General features: G+C 39.6%; 2 long non-coding RNA genes across 2 annotated transcripts; one reads left to right on the plus strand and one right to left on the minus strand.

The window, feature by feature from the left end:
* Positions 1–4,038: 4,038 nt before the first annotated feature.
* Positions 4,039–5,847, plus strand: LOC126990212 (uncharacterized). Its single transcript, XR_007744119.1, has 3 exons — positions 4,039–4,689; positions 5,235–5,318; positions 5,610–5,847. It is a non-coding gene; the product is annotated as an uncharacterized LOC126990212 (long non-coding RNA).
* Positions 5,848–10,293: 4,446 nt separating this feature from the next.
* LOC126990211 (uncharacterized) lies at positions 10,294–13,055 on the minus strand. The gene is made up of 3 exons (XR_007744118.1): positions 12,992–13,055; positions 11,060–11,145; positions 10,294–10,423 (listed from the first exon to the last, which is right to left on the minus strand). It is a non-coding gene; the product is annotated as an uncharacterized LOC126990211 (long non-coding RNA).
* Between the last annotated feature and the right edge of the window lie 658 nt (positions 13,056–13,713).

Here is a 13,713-nt window from a genome sequence, read left to right on the forward strand (position 1 = left end):
CATATTTCTGATGCTGGCAGGTTCCTACTATTTCTTGCCCGTGACATATTTCTGATGCTGGCAGGTTCCTACTATTTCTTGCCCCTGACATATTTCTGATGCTGGCAGGTTCCTACTATTTCTTGCCCCTGACATATTTCTGAAGTGTTCTGAGGGGAGGAAAAAGGTGACAGGAGCACTGGAGAAAGTGAAGCTCTTCCTTACTAAAAGATGTTGATTAATAATAACAAAAAAAATCATTGGCAGCTTCTATGTTATTTCCTGCCTCTGTTAAATTGGTAGGGAGGAGGAAGAAGGTGGTGTGTGTGTGTGTGTGTGTGTGTGTGTGTGTGTGTGTGTGTGTGTGGCTGGAGGGAGGCAGCTATTAGCAAGTTCAGAACAGCAGTGACTATGAAATTAAGGCATAGAAGATAGGAATTAAAGAAGAATGAGTGTGATGGCAGTGACTTAGAGAGGACTGAGTGAAGCAAATGGCAGTCAGGACAAAATGCAGAAATAAGGAAGGACAAGTATTTCAGAGTTTACCAGGGAAAGGGATGGAAAAAAGTGATGATTTTGGTTAACTCAGGCATTAGGAAGTTAAATAGCAGAGGAATGAGCTTGAGCAGAAAGCCTCGGGCACTGCAGAAGGCAGGAAGGAAGCAGCTGTTAGCAAGTTCTGAACAGCAGTGACAATGAAATGAGGGCACAGAAGACAGCACAGGAAGGGAAGAATTTGAGTGTGGTGACAGGGACTTAGGAAGATGATTTAGGACAGATTGTAAATGCTTCATGTGGAAGAGTGCAGCAGCTGAGTATTGTAAAGGATAGGGAAAAGTTGCGTGAAAGGCTGCGTCAAGTTGGCAGACGATGAAGTTAAGGTCCATATTGTCAAACTCCTCACAGGCTTGCTCCATCTATTTCAAAAGGCTCTCGCAGAGGTTGTTGGGGTCTCCATGGGCGGTTTCCTGAGCCTGGCGGTAGTTTTGCATGGCTTCTGTGCCTTGAAGGAGAAAACACCCAAGACAACCCAGTTACTCTTCCCTGTGGGCTTGGGAAATAGGTGCAGTGGGAGCCTGATACATTTAGGAAGACAGGGACACAGAGGTACAGACAAACAGAGATGCAGGGTGGTGCTGCTGATAGTTTCACATGGCTTTTGCACCCTGAATGGGAAATCACCACCCAGGAAAACACGGTTAGCCTTCTCTGTGGCCTTGGGGAATAGTAACAGTGGGAGCCTGATATGCTTAGGACCATAGGCTGACTTACAGCGCCTCATTTTGGGTGTTGATGACATAGAATCTCTCTCTCTCTCTCTCTCTCTCTCTCTCTCTCTCTCTCTCTCTCTCTCTCTCTCTCTCTCTCTCTCTCTCTCTCTCTCTCACACACACACACACACACACACACACAAACACACAATTACACTGGAGTGAAAAACAGTATGCACATGGAGGAAGAAGAGGAGGAGGAAGAGGAGGTGAAAAATTGATAATATGAACTCCAAAAATATATCATCCATGTAAAAGTTAATCTAAATTCAGCCTTTAAAAATTGTAACAATTCTGCCATACATCAATGCACTCATGTTATATTAAGTGTTCTCTTCACAGTGTCCTCATGATATCAGGCTGTGTGGTGGACCGTCCCTTCCTGAGTGGACAATAGTCACGTGGCAGGCTGGGCCAAGGTGCCAGAAGAAGACATTAAGTTTTTGAGAGATGGGATGAGAAGTTTTCAGGTAACAACTTGAGATAAGGACAGAGCAAGGGTGTTTGCTGTAGAGGAGAGGGCACAGCTGCATGTCACCAAAGAATAATCTTGATAGGGGAATGCTTTGCCTGGGATTCTTACACACTACTGACCCTCACACACCAGCTATTTCTTAAGGCAAAAAGAGAGGTAAAATGCATTCTCAGGAGTGGTTACTAGAGTTCATGGCACAGCAGCCTTGTCAAACTACCACCAGGGTCACAAAACTACCCACGGAAAGGCCCACAACTCCTATAAAAGTCAAATCACATGTGTGTTTGGGCGCTGGAATCTCGAAATAACATGGCCCATTGCTCGCTCAGAATAGATGGCATCACTGTAGACACTCGCCTGCCCTGTGCCATGACGGGCTCGGGCTGATCATCAGGCCCCTAAAGAAAGCCTACCAGCTGTAGGCCAGGATGTAAAATAAATAAATAAATAAATAAATAAATAAATAAATAATTAATAATAATAATAATAATAATAATAATAATAATAATAATAATAATAATAATAATAATAATAATAATAATAATAATAATAATAATAATAATAATAATAATAATAATAATAATAATAATAATAATAATAATAATAATAATAATAATAATAATAATAATAATAATAATAATAATAATATTAATAATTATAATAATAAATATAATAATTGATAAATCAATAAATAAATTCCAGCAGCTGCGGTGGAGTGCCACGTGGTGAAGCAGTTAGAGCACACGTGGCCCGTCCAGTGGCCCCCTTAGTGGCCCTGGCCGGGGAAGGACGAGCGGGACGTGATGAACGGCCTGGCCACACCCTGCAGGGCTCTGGCAACAAGTAATGGCCATATTGATAGTAATAATAAACAAGTATTGGTATGTTATAAGAAAGAGGACTGGCGGGCACTCCTGAACTTGGTAGCTGCATGCCTCAACCCCTACCGTCCATAATTTTAAACACTGGCTCGTCTCTATGCTGCCCTAATCCCTTATGCAAGAGTCAGCCAGCCAGCATATTCATTCTTTCATCCCTTTGGCTGGTAAACTCTGAAAGAAAAACAGCCTTCCTTCATCTGTATTTCCTCTTGACAATGACTTGGGTATATCATTAATACACTGTAACGATGCTAAATGCACACCACAAACTTACTGCAAGCCAGTGGTGGGCACCGATCACTTTTTTGCTGTTCCGATCCCCGATCATCCGATCAGTTTTGGGAACTGATCCGATTCCGATCATCCGATCATTTTTTAAGTACTGCTGTTCCGATCACCATTCTGATCATCCGATCACTAAAACTTATTATAATTACTATTATTTTTTAAATAATAATTACAAGAAACACCTATTATAGGCATTCTTTAAGTAATAATTTCCAATAAGTAATAACTTAATTATTTGCAGATAAATATTTTTATTTTTCCTCTTTCTTCTGGTATATAGGACATGGTAAAGAAAAAATGTGATCTTAACGTCTTATTTAATGCATTTATATAAGCCTACTTTTTTATTCAATTTCTGAATGTATGAAAAGGGAATTATGTTCGCTATTTTAACTTTTGTTTGAAGTTGATTTAGATTTTTGACAAACATTTTTCAACTTTATAAATTTTATCATCGATATCTAGGAAATATTTTTTACTATTCTATAATAAAACGAGCGATAGTGATCATTAATCTCCTATCCTTCCTGATTAAATAGCTTTCTGAATAAAAGATATTGGTCCATAAATAAATTAATTACAAGAAAAACATTAGCAATAAGGTTTTGATTATAAGTGAGCCGGTGCTGTGTCATCTGCCGTCCACGTATCCTAAAACGTCCCATCCTGATTAGCGCATGCGCAGAACACAATGTTTACAGACACAGTGTTGATATCGTAGTTTGTCCAGGCAAGATGGCGGCAAGACAGCATGGCAGCTTTTATGGGAAAATGGCCAAATTCATTAATGACATGGACCCCATAATTCAGATAGCCTACCATTAAATGGAGAGAATCTGAGAAACATGACCATCAATCAGAAGAGAGTGTAGGTTATCTCATTTATCACATTTACCGACATACACGGGGTGTAGGTTATCTCATTTATCACATTTACTGACATACAAAGGGTGTAGGTTACCTCATTTATCACATTTACCGACATACAAGGGGTGTAGGTTATCTCATTTATCACATTTACTGACATACAAGGGGTGCAGGTTATCTCATTTATCACATTTACCGACATACAAGGGGTGTAGGTTATCTCATTTATCACATTTACCGACATACAAGGGGTGTAGGTTATCTCATTTATCACATTTACTGACATACAGAGGGTGTAGATTATCTCATTTATCACATTTACTGACATACAAAGGGTGTAGGTTATCTCATTTATCACATTTACTGACATACAAGGGGTGCAGGTTATCTCATTTATCACATTTACTGACATACAAGGGGTGTAGGTTATCTCATTTATCACATTTACCGACATACAAGGGGTGCAGGTTATCTCATTTATCACATTTACCGACATACAAGGGGTGTAGGTTATCTCATTTATCACATTTACTGACATACAAGGGGTGTAGGTTATCTCATTTATCACATTTACCGACATACAAGGGGTGCAGGTTATCTCATTTATCACATTTACTGACATACAAAGGGTGTAGGTTATCTCATTTATCACATTTACCGACATACAAGGGGTGTAGGTTATCTCATTTATTACATTTACTGACATACAAAGGGTGTAGGTTATCTCATTTATCACATTTACCGACATACAAGGGGTGTAGGTTATCTCATTTATCACATTTACTGACATACAAGGCTTCAGGTTACCTGATTTATCACATTTACTGACATACAAGGGGTGTAGGTTATCTCATTTATCACATTTACTGACATACAAGGGGTGTAGGTTATCTCATTCATCACATTTACTGACATACAAGGGGTGTAGGTTATCTCATTTATCACATTTACTGACATAAAAGGGGTGTAGGTTATCTCATTTATCACATTTACCGACATACAAGGGGTGTAGGTTATCTCATTTATCACATTTACTGACATACAAAGGGTGTAGGTTATCTCATTCATCACATTTACTGACATACAAGGGGTGTAGGTTATCTCATTTATCACATTTACCGACATACAAGGGGTGCAGGTTATCTCATTTATCACATTTACTGACATACAAGGGTGTAGGTTATCTCATTTATTACATTTACCGACATACAAGGGGTGTAGGTTATCTCATTCATCACATTTACTGACATACAAGGGGTGTAGGTTATCTCATTTATCACATTTACTGACATACAAGGTGAACAGGTTATCTCATTTATCACATTTACCGACATACAAGGGGTGGAGGTTATCTCATTTATCACATTTACTGACATACAAGGTGAACAGGTTATCTCATTCATCACATTTACTGACATACAAGGGGTGTAGGTTATCTCATTTATCACATTTACTGACATACAAGGGGTGTAGGTTATCTCATTCATCACATTTACTGACATACAAGGGGTGTAGGTTATCTCATTCATCACATTTACTGACATACAAGGGGTGTAGGTTATCTCATTCATCACATTTACCGACATACAAGGGTGTAGGTTATCTCATTTATCACATTTACCGACATACAAGGGGTGTAGGTTATCTCATTCATCACATTTACCGACATACAAGGGGTGTAGGTTATCTCATTTATCACATTTACCGACATACAAGGTGAACAGGTTATCTCATTCATCACATTTACCGACATACAAGGGGTGTAGGTTATCTCATTCATCACATTTACCGACATACAAGGGTGGAGGTTATCTCATTTATCACATTTACCGACATACAAGGGTGTAGGTTATCTCATTCATCACATTTACTGACATACAAGGGGTGTAGGTTATCTCATTCATCACATTTACCGACATACAAGGGGTGTAGGTTATCTCATTCATCACATTTACCGACATACAAGGGGTGCAGGTTATCTCATTTATCACATTTACCGACATACAAGGGGTGTAGGTTATCTCATTTATCACATTTACCGACATACAAGGGGTGTAGGTTATCTCATTCATCACATTTACCGACATACAAGGGGTGGAGGTTATCTCATTCATCACATTTACCGACATACAAGGGTGTAGGTTATCTCATTCATCACATTTATCGACATACAAGGGGTGTAGGTTATCTCATTTATCACATTTACCGACATACAAGGGTGTAGGTTATCTCATTTATCACATTTACTGACATACAAGGGGTGTAGGTTATCTCATTCATCACATTTACCGACATACAAGGTGAACAGGTTATCTCATTTATCACATTTACCGACATACCTCATTTGCCTCATTTACTGACATACAAAGGGTGCAGGAAGAAACTTTCATATTTCAAGTAATTTTCAAATTAAAAACATACGTCAACATTTACTTTTAAAACGAAAAAAAAAACTCAGGTGGGACATATCGCGATAGGCAGTCGACAAAGACACGGTACTGTGTCGCAAATCATCCACCCTTTGTTTGCAAACAAATCCCGAGCATGAGCAGATTGGATGGGGTGTCTTAGGATACGTGGATGGCAGATGACACCACACCGGTTAAGACACGTAGCAATGAGCTTAAGTTGGATAAGTTCAGGTTCAACAAAGACATAGGCAAGAATTGGTTTACCAACAGTGAAGTGGTGGATGAGTGGAACAGACTTAGAAGTCATGTGGTGAGCGCCAACACGATAGATACATTCAAGAAGAGGTTAGATAAGTTCTTGGATGGGAGGGGTATAGGACGTTAGTTTGGTGCCGTGGTCTGGGCGGCTTGTTGCGTTGTCTCACGAGACCTCCTTCCTCCTCCTCCTCCTCTTGTTGCGGGGGCCGGGAGCCCGACGGGTGGGTGGGTGGGGGGTCAAGGGAAGGCAAAGCCCTTCCCCCAGTTAAGAAGGTGGGGGGATCGAGGCGGGGCGAGGCTCCCCCTTTTAGCTTAGGTCTTGTTGGTTTCCCGAAAAGGTACTGACGCTGCCGCCATTAGAGGGTGGTAACACTGCAGCAGAAAATGCATGACGGACAACTGGGGCAGGTCACTCGGTTACTGGAGTGAGCGGAAGCCCACTACTGCAGCCCACTCCACACTCTCATGGCATCGTGTAACAAGTCCCGCCATGCAAATAAAGCGACTTTGCGCTTGCGCGTCTCGTTCGCGATACCTTACCAGAATTAAATAAATTAACGATCAATAATTATCGCTTAATTTTATAAATAAAGACGCTTATTGAAGTAGCTATTTAGCAACGTGTATAAAAATAATTGTAAGAAGTCCGCAGTCACTTGTTGCCATGACAACGCTGACCACTTTCTTTTTGTGATTGGTAATCGGAAGTTAGTTTGTGAAGTTCCGATCTCCACAGTCCGATTACCTTTTACAAAGATGATCCAATCTTTGCATTCCGATCGCCAATTGCTGTTCCGATCAGATCGGAAGATCGGACGATCGGACTGATGATCGGAAGTGCCCAGCTCTGCTGCAAGCACATCACTAATGTACTGTGCCCATACTGAATGCATACCACAAACTTACTGTGAGCATATCCCTCCCTGCACCTAAAACTCTGAGCATCATAGACTTACGCGTTGGTGGCACTCGTCTCTGACAGTCCGTAGAGGTTGTGGAGGTTGTAGTGGAGTCCGATGTAGTGCCTTGCCGACATGCAGACCGTGTGGCAGAAGAGAGAGTCTCTGACCACTGGCGGCAGGAAGGGCGGACGCTCCAAGTTGTTCTGCTGACAGCTGTGGTGACTCCTGGACCAGAGGTTTGAGGGTTCATTCATGTCCTGAGAGTGAGTGAGTGAGTGGAGTGAGTGAGTGGAGTGAGTGAGTGAGTGAGTGGAGTGAGTCAGTGAGTGAGTGAGTGGAGAGAGAGAGAGAGAGAGAGAGAGAGAGAGAGAGAGAGAGAGAGAGAGAGAGAGAGAGAGAGAGAGAGAGAGAGAAACATTTATTTATAGCTATTAGTTATACAAAATTATATATGTTATATGCATATATATATGGACAGAGCTTTAAGCTGTACAACTAAAGCTAGCCTGTCTAAAGCATAGCTTTTTAGGCAAGACATATATAATTTATTTGAAAATTAGTGGCTGTGACAACATTAATAATAATTGTAGTTAAGATGAAATGATTATGATAACTTTACATAATGTTAAAGTAATAGAATCATATATTGAGCATGCGAGATAACACAATAGAATAAACGCGTACATACATACATGCATGCACACACACAGACCTATATATACTCATAAACACACACACACATGCATACACACAAGCATACACATATACATATGCGCACACATACACATGCGCACATACACACGCATACACCCATTCATATACATAAGTAAATTGCACATATGTTGCATTAATTCATTAACATAACATTTTAAAGTACATACACATATGCACATTTATAAGGAAAAAGTGAATTAGTTAATAGGTCATTATAATATTAGTTTTTGATCGGCTTTTGAATGTGTTGAGGGAAGGAGCTTCTTGAATTTGTGGGGATAGAAGTCCAAATTACAGGACCCAAATATGTAATTGAATGTTGAAATTTTAAAAGACGATGAATAGAAAAACTAAGGTTGTCGCGGTGACGGGTACTATAATTATGAGATGGGAGGAGGTCACGCATTTCATTCTTATTTTTATACATGAGTGTAGCTATTTCCAGTGTAATTATATCATCCAGTTTTAATTTTTTTGTTTCTTTGAAGAGTGGAGTAGTGTGTGGTAAATGATTGCTGTTAGTAATAATTCTTACAATATTTTTGAGTTACAATCTGAGGGGGGGGGGGGGTTAAATAGGTGGTGTATGTTGTACACCAAATGGAGTTACAGTAGGTTATTAGTGAATAAATGTGTGCACAGTATATTGACTTTAATACATTTTGAGGCATGAGATCCTTTATTTGATAAAGTAAAGCAATGTGTCTTGATATTTTCAGTGTAAGGTTATGTATGTGATATTTAAATGATAATGAATCATCATAATCTACACCAAGAAATCTCACTCTATCCATTTTAGAAATTATTTCATTATTGATTTTTAAATTAATCAAGTTAGACGCTTTTTTAGTAGTGAATAGCATAAAGCAAGTTTTCTTTGTATTAATTGTAAGTCTGTTACATAGACACCATTGGTATAGTTTTTCGAGTTCATGATTTGCATTTAGTACAAGTTGATCTTGGTTCGGACCTGTTAAGTAGAGTGTCGTGTCATCGGCAAACAATATACTTTTAGCTTTAAAGAAAAGATTTGATATATCATTGATGTATATTAGAAACAAAATTGGGCCTAGAACGCTTCCTTGAGGTACACCAAGTTTTACAGTGGTAGTAGATGATTTTTCGCCGCTAAATACAGTACATTGATGTCTATCTGTTAGGTAATCCTTGAACCAAGAGAGTATTGGGCCTCTGATCCCATAGTGGTACATTTTGTTAATAAGAATGTTATGGTGTACTGTATCAAAGGCTTTAGCAAAATCTATAAATATGGATAAGACATGGAGTTTTTTGTCAATTGCAGAAAGTACATCATTAGAAAATACATTTAAGGCTGTAAAAGTGCTGCAGTTCCACCTAAAACCATACTGAGAAGGGTTTAATATATTCTTAGTTTCAAGATAGTCAAGTAAATAAACCTTCATTAAAGTTTCAAATATTTTAGAGAAAATTGTAAGTTGAGATATTGGTCTATAATTTTAGGGTCATCATCGGGACCAGACTTGTGGACAGGTGTAATTTTGCAGTCTTCAACAGAGATGGAAAAGTTCCAGTTGTAACAGATTGATTAAAAGTATAGCCAAAGGATTGAAATGAAATGAGAGTTTCTTTTAATATAAGAGGGTGATATATCATTAATGCCTGATTTTTTATTGTTTAATGACTTAATTACTGTAGCCAAATCAAAGGTGGTAACAATAGGGCACATCATAGAATTTGGAAAGTTACCTTTAAGATTGTCTTTCGAGTATATATAGAATGCTACCGATAAAACTGACGGAACACTTAATACTTAATTATTATACTGCAATGACTTGATATTGTTTGCTTTGTATGTATTACCTTTTAATTCATTGACTGTTTGACAAATCTTTTGGTATTTCTGCAAAATTTGTAAATATTTGGAAATAATAGTTCATTTTGGCAACCCTAATATTCTGAGTAACGTAATTTCTATATTGTTTAAAGGTCTCATAAGAAACTGTTCCAAGTTTATACATTTTAAACAAGTTACATTTATGTTTGATAGATTTAAGTATTCTGCCTGTAAGCCAAGCATTATGAAGTCTTTTTGTAGTTACATATTTTGTTTTAATGGGGAAACTTTTATTGTAACATTCATAAACTCTTTCATAGAAAAGATTAAAATTATCATTTGAGTTTTCTAGATTTAGTAGTTCCTCCTGGTTTATTTCATGTAGCTCATTGGTAAATAGATTATGATTATTGGTGTTGAAGACAGTGATCAAAGTCCCTCTCTCTCTCCCTCACCTTCCACGGCAGCCGGGTGAGGAGGAGGAGGAGGAGCTCAGTGAGTATGGCCCACCAGGGAACACTTGGGGCTGTGGCCAGGGGTGGCCACATCCATGCTGTGGACCTGTGGAGGGTTACAACAGGTCAGGAAGGGTCAATGTGTGTATGTTTACCTGTGTTTGTATATGGGAAAGGGTTACAATCCTCTACAATACATCTTTAGGGGTGAGAAACTTGCCATATGAGGACAGACCTAAACATTTAAACCTGCATTCTCTAGAAAAGCGAAGGGTGTGAGGAGACTTGACGGAGGTTTACAAATGTATGAAGGGCTTTAATTAATAAGGGTGTTAATAAGACTTTGGTGGTGTGAGGGCAGGTAGGACACGTAGCAATGGGTTCAAGTAAGATAAATTCAGGACACAGGAAAGAAATGATTTACTGACAGAGTGGTGGATGAGTGGAACACACCTGGCAGTCATGTGGTGGTGCCAACACAAGATACATTCAAGAAGAGGTTAGATGAGTTCATGGATAGTGAGGAGCTGCCTTGTATTGGCCTATCAGCCTCTTGCAGACTCCTTATTATCTTGTGTTACGTTATATCTCAAATGCATGAGTAGACTAATGGATGCCTCCTCCTCATCATATGCTAGCCTACTCTTATGGCTTGAAATAACACAAATAATGAATGCCTGACTCAGCGATGGGTTAGCTCAGGCAGGGGTTATGTCCCTCACTGACAGACGGACTGACTAACCGGGACTTCCTTGGGGTCACTGTCGTGCGGTAGAGCGGTGACTCACTGGACCACACGACTGGAGACAATGACGTCCTGATGGGGCACTGGCGGGGCGACGCGGGGCAGCAGAGGACACGGCACAACAGGGCAGGGATGACAGGGAGGATTGAGTTTAGTTATGCACACGGCAGAGGTCAGAGTAAGTGTTCATTGATCCGTTTAATTTGTCAAGCGTAAGACTACCTAAGCCTTTCCTTGGGCATGAAAACAGTATTGCCAGCTCTCCCTCACGAAGAAATGCCAGCTATTACCAGCTCAAAAAACAATGTCAGCTTTTAAACTGTTTTCTGCCTCCCTTACATTCCATAGAGTTCATTTCCATCACTTTTTGGGGTCTGTTTGCTATTACTGACAGGGATAATGAGTGTGTTGGGTGTGGCCACTGACCCACAGCAGAGGTTCATGGGAAGCGTGAAGGGAACAGTGCCTGGCTGACTGACATTGCTGGGACTGATCTCAAGGCCTGGGTCAATATCCTCAGAGTTCAGGCCTCACACACCAACAATGGATAAGACTCTCTGGGTACTTCCATGGGTAGTGGTACGAGGCTAATTATAATTTGACAGGGCTTTGGTAGAGGTTGTATTAGTAGTAATATTTCCATGGGCAGTGTTATGAGCCAAGTGATAGCATGACAAGGCTTTGGTAGAGGTTGTGTTAGTAGTATTTCCATGGGCAGTGTTATGAGCCAAGTGATAGCATGACACGGCTTTGGTAGAGGTTTTGTTAGCAGTATTTCCATGGGCAGTTTGAAGAGCAAAGTGATAGTTTGACACGGCTTTGGTAGTGGTTGTGTTAGCAGTATTTCCATGGGCAGTTTGAAGAGCAAAGTGATAGTTTGACAAGGCTTTGGTAGAGGTTGTGTTAGTAGTATTTCCATGGGCAGTTTGAAGAGCAAAGTGATAGTTTGACAAGGCTTTGGTAGAGGTTGTGTTAGTAGTATTTCCATGGGCAGTTTGAAGAGCAAAGTGATAGTTTGACAAGGCTTTGGTAGAGGTTGTGTTAGTAGTATTTCCATGGGCAGTTTGAAGAGCAAAGTGATAGTTTGACAAGGCTTTGGTAGAGGTTGTGTTAGTAGTATTTCCATGGGCAGTTTTAAGAGCAAAGAGATAGTTTGACACGGCTTTGGTAGACTCAAGGATAATTTCCGGTAAACAAGAGAAACTGTTATGTAATGTATCAGTCTTTTTAAAATGCATAATGAAAATAGTTACAAATCACCAAGGATGAAGTATAAAATCACTGTTGAACAACTCAGCTGAGCATGTCGGGGATGTGTCTGGAACAAGAGGTTCACAACACACTGCTTGAAACTTGCTTTCCAGAGGAATGTTAAGGATCACTGGATCTCGGAGTGGCATTCAACAGTAAATCATCATGCAGTACTTATGTGACTTATAAGGACAGTTTCTCTTTTCAAAGCTACTTAATAAGGTTACCAAATCTGTACAGAATAAGTCTTTGTAAATTTAGAACTAATAACCACAGATTACCCATTGTTGTAAGAGGCAGGTTTACCAGAACCCCCAGAGAGGAGTTTTGTGGCAAATGTGGCAACAATAGTCTAGGATTACCCATATTAAGTAACAATAGTCTAGGATTACCCATAGTAAGTAACAATAGTCTAGGATTACCCATAGTAAGTAACAATAGTCTAGGATTACCCATAGTAAGTAACAATAGTCTGGGTAGTGATGCCGGGGTGCAGAGATATAACCAACACCATACCTCTTCTTTGGCTCTGAAAGGATATGATGACCTGACTTGGCAACAGAAAATGGGAGTAAAAACATGAGTAGGAGATTGCGAGCTAAGATAGTGGTGCTGATGAGGCCGAATTAATACCAAGAACTCAATTTCTTTTTTACCTCTGAAATGACATATACGTACCGGGTCAACAGTTAGTGATCCCAGTGGCATGGCGGAGTGTCTTGCAAACACTTTTAGCCATATACACAGCCTCGCCCCAACCCTTCCTGCAGCTCACCAGATGTCTAATACTCAGTTTTCTTTTATTCTGCCATCTCTGGAAAGAGTTAAGTTGGCTATTGACAATTTGGATAATAACACTAGTATGGGTCCTGATGGCATTCATCCTCTGGTTCTGAAATCTTGTCAATATCATCTGGCTTACCCTTTACACCTTATTTTTACAAAATTATTAAATACTGGACAAGTGCCCTCAGCATGGAAAAGTTCTAACATAGTCCCTATATTTAGGAAAGGTTTGCACTCGGACCCTTTGAATTACCGTCCTGTGAGTCTAACATCTATATGCTGCAAGATGCTTGAAAGAATTATTGTGGAACAACTTAATCTTTACTTGGATAATAATTTAATTTTGTCTGATGCCCAGTTTGGCTTCAGAGCAGGAAGGAGTGTCAAGGATCAGTTACTCTTGACTTATGATGAAATTAGTCAAAAGTGTTGATGCAGGAGGTACAGTTGACCTAATCTTACTTGATTTCTCAAAAGCTTTCGACACAGTTTGCCATTCCATTTTGATCACAAAGCTACATCACTTGGGTATTTCTAGTAACATATTGTCTTGGATTCATAACTTTCTTACCGGCAGGAAAATGTCAGTTGTTGTTGACGGTTAGTACCTGCAA

Source organism: Eriocheir sinensis, unplaced genomic scaffold (assembly GCF_024679095.1).
Source record: "Eriocheir sinensis breed Jianghai 21 unplaced genomic scaffold, ASM2467909v1 Scaffold1495, whole genome shotgun sequence".
In the NCBI taxonomy this organism is placed as follows: domain Eukaryota; kingdom Metazoa; phylum Arthropoda; class Malacostraca; order Decapoda; family Varunidae; genus Eriocheir; species Eriocheir sinensis.